The sequence below is a fragment of the Pseudophryne corroboree genome, chromosome 6 (genome assembly GCF_028390025.1).
Source record: "Pseudophryne corroboree isolate aPseCor3 chromosome 6, aPseCor3.hap2, whole genome shotgun sequence".
Lineage (NCBI taxonomy): Eukaryota > Metazoa > Chordata > Amphibia > Anura > Myobatrachidae > Pseudophryne > Pseudophryne corroboree.
Window position 1 is genome coordinate 189,551,246 of NC_086449.1, and position 3,948 is coordinate 189,555,193.

Sequence of the window (3,948 nt, forward strand, 5' to 3'; positions counted from 1 at the left end):
AGCAAGTTCATGGTATCCATGGACATAAAGGATGCATATCCCAATCTGGACTCCCCACCAGGCTTACTTACGGTTCGCACTGGTGGCGGAGCACTACCAATTCCGGGCCTTGCCGTTCGGTCTAGCGTCAGCCCCAAGAATCTTCACAAAGATCATGGTGGCAGGACTGAGACTGTTGGGGGTCACGATTATACCTTATCTGGACGATTTACTGATCAAAGCTCCATCTCCGAATCGACTGCTCAAGGATGTTCAGACATCCCATCAATTTCTAATTCAACATGGATGGATTGTCAATTTCAAAAAGTCCAACCTCATACCGACTCAACTGATTAAATTCCTCGGTCTCATCTTGGACACGGTCCTATTACGTGTGTTCCTACCAGAGAACAAGGTACAGGACCTACAGAGATTAGTGGCTCAGGTACTGAGGACGCAGACCGTTTCTCTGCACCTCTGTGTGCAACTTCTCGGGAAGATGGTGGCGTCGTTCGAAGCTCTCCAGTACGGCAGACTTCATTCACGACCATTCCAATTGAACCTCATTGCTCAGGGAGCAGGCTCGCACTGGCTTCTCCATCGGAGAATTCGACTTCAACCACAAGTAAGGGTCTCCTTGATATGGTGGTCTTTACACAAGAACCTTACAGCCGGCAAGAAATGCGGCATTTGGGATTGGAAGATCTTGACGACAGACGCCAGTCTCAGAGGTTGGGGAGCCGTCCTAGACGACCATCAGTTTCAGGGACGATGGACGCTACAGGAAAGCAAATTACCCATAAATATCCTCGAACTAAGAGCAGTCTACAATGCCCTTCCCTTAGCAGAAGACCTAGTCATGAATCAAAACATCAGGGTTCAGTCAGACAATGTCACGACGACGGCTTACATAAACCGTCAAGGAGGAACAAAGAGCAGGATGGCGTTAAAGGAGGCCACAAAGATCTTGTTGTGGGCAGAAAGACGAGACATCATTCTCTCCGCAGTGTTCATTCCAGGTGTGGAGAACTGGGAAGCAGATTACCTCAGTCGCCAGGACATGCATCCGGGGGAGTGGTGCCTTCATCCACGGATTTTCAACATGATTGTGAGAAGATGGGGTCTACCTCAGGTGGACCTAATGGCGTCTCGACAAAACCATCAACTGCCCAGATATGTGTCAAGAACTCGAGATCCAGCAGCAGACGGAGTGGACGCATTGACACTTCCGTGTTGTTACAGAAAGGTTTACATATTTCCACCATTCCCACTCATACCCAGGGTTCTGAAAAGAGTAAAGCGGGAACGAGTGTGGGTTATTCTAATCGCACCAGATTGGCCCCGCAGGAGTTGGTACACCGACCTGCGAGGGTTACTGGCGGAGGATCCTTGGAGGTTACCTCAGAGAGAGTTCCTGCACCCCGACCTAAACAGGCTGCGTTTGATGGCGTGGCTATTGAAATCCGGATCTTAAGAGAAAGAGGGATCCCACGAACGCCCATTCCTACAATGATTGCCGCTAGGAAGCCGGTCACAGCCAGGCACTACTACAGGATTTGGAGACGGTACATGGCTTGGTGTCAGGAACGGGGATGGAATTCATCAAACTTCCATTTATCGCGACTTCTATTGTTCCTTCAGGCCGGTCTAGAGGGAGGACTCAGATTGGGCTCTTTGAAGGTTCAAATTTCGGCGCTCTCCATCCTTTTTCAACAGCGGCTAGCATCCTTGCCAGAGATTCAAACCTTTTTACAGGGGGTTCTGAGGATTCAACCCCCTTTTCGTCCTCCCACGGCACCATGGGACTTAGGTTTGGTGTTAGAATATTTGAAGTCACCGACTTTTGAGCCGTTGACAAGTACAGACCTGAAATATATTTCTTGGAAGGTCACGTTATTACTTGCCTTGGCTTCGGCTAGGCTGGTTTCTGAGTTGGGAGCCTTATCCTGTAAGAGTCCTTTCTTAGTTTTTCATGAGGATAGGGCGGAACTCCGTACAAGAGCAGACTTCCTTCCGAAGGTGGTGTCGAGTTTTCATGTAAACCAGCCAATTGTGGTCCCATCTTTCCAGGGTCTCACAGATGAGGACGTGTCATTGGATGTTGTCCGAGCTTTACGGGTATACGTACAGGTTACGTCATCTTTCAGAAAGTCGGACCATTTGTTTGTTCTTTATGATGGGCCAAAGAAGGGTTGGCCGGCCTCTAAGCAGACTTTGTCCAGATGGATTAGATTTGCCATTCGGCAGGCTTATATTTCCTGTGGCAAACAGGTTCCGGTTCAGACGGGTGCTCATACTACCCGATCAGTGGGTGCCTCGTGGGCGGCTGCCAGAGGTGCTTCCACTACTCAACTTTGCAGAGCGGCGACGTGGTCTTCAGCCCACACGTTCGCAAGATTTTACAAGTTTGATACTTTTGCGTCCGGAGAATCTAAGTTCGGACGTTTAGTTTTGCAGGCCACCGACAGCACTCCCTCCCTGGGGGAAAACTTTGGGACGTCCCCTACTGTATAGGACTCCAGTGTCCCCTAGTGGATGAAAGAGAAAGGAGGATTTTGGTACTTACCGATAAATCCATTTCTCTGAATCCTCTAGGGGACACTGGACGCCCGCCTCGGTGCTGTCAAACCTGCTGTGTTCTAAGTTCTTGTTTTAAAACAGTTCGTATAAACAGCGTTCCTTTTTTTTTCCGGTTAAGAGTTCTTGGCCGCTGTTTGATATGTTGTACGGTTCGGTTCCTCGCCATGTGCTATAGTGTCATGTCCTATTCTCTCAGTCAAATTTTTCAAACGGAGGGAGGAGGGATGTGAAGGGGGAGGAGCCGGCTGTGCAGACAATGCTAATTTAGATTGTGCCACACCTCCGGTTCAAGGCTTCACACCCCTACTGTATAGGACTCCAGTGTCCCCTAGAGGATTCAGAGAAATGGATTTATCGGTAAGTACCAAAATCCTCCCTTCTCCCGGAGGAGAAGGAGCTCGTGACTCTGGTCAGAGGCCTCCTAAAACCAAAACAGGTATCGGTGCATCACTGCACGCGAGTCCTGGGAAAGATGGTGGCGTCATACGAAGCCATTCCCTTCGGCAGGTTCCATGCGAGGATCTTTCAGTGGGATCTGTTGGACAAGTGGTCCGGATCGCATCTTCAGATGCATCGGCTGATCACCCTGTCCCCCAGGGCCAGGGTGTCTCTTCTGTGGTGGCTACAAAGTGCTCACCTCCTCGAGGGCCGCAGGTCTGCACATCAATATCCTGGAACTAAGGGCCATATACAACGCCCTGAGTCAAGCGGAGCCTCTGCTTCGAAACCAACCAGTGCTGATTCAGTCAGACAACATCACGGCAGTGGCCCATGTAAAACGCCAGGGCGGCACAAGAAGCAGGGTGGCAATGGCAGAAGCCACCAGGATTCTTCGTTGGGCGGAGAATCACGTACTAGCACTGTCAGCAGTGTTCATTCCGGGAGTGGACAACTGGGAAGCAGACTTCCTCAGCAGGCACGACCTCCACCCGGGAGAGTGGGGACTTCATCAAGAAGTCTTCACGCAGATTGCAAATCGATGGGAACTGCCACAGGTGGACATGATGGCGTCCCGTCTCAACAAAAAGCTAAAAAGATATTGCGCCAGGTCAAGGGACCCTCAGGCGATAGCTGTGGACGCACTAGTAACACCGTGGGTGTTCCAGTCGGTCTATGTGTTTCCTCCTCTTCCTCTCATACCAAAGGTGCTGAGAATTGTAAGAAAAAGAGGAGTGAGAACAATACTCATTGTTCCGGATTTGCCAAGAAGGCTTGGTACCCGGAACTGCAAGAAATGCTCACAGAGGACCATTGGCCTCTGCCTCTCAGACAGGACCTGTTATAACAGGGGCCCTGTCTGTTCCAAGACTTACCGCGGCTGCGTTTAACGGTATGGCGGTTGAACGCCGGATCCTAGCGGAAAAAGGCATTCCGGGTGAAGTTATTCCT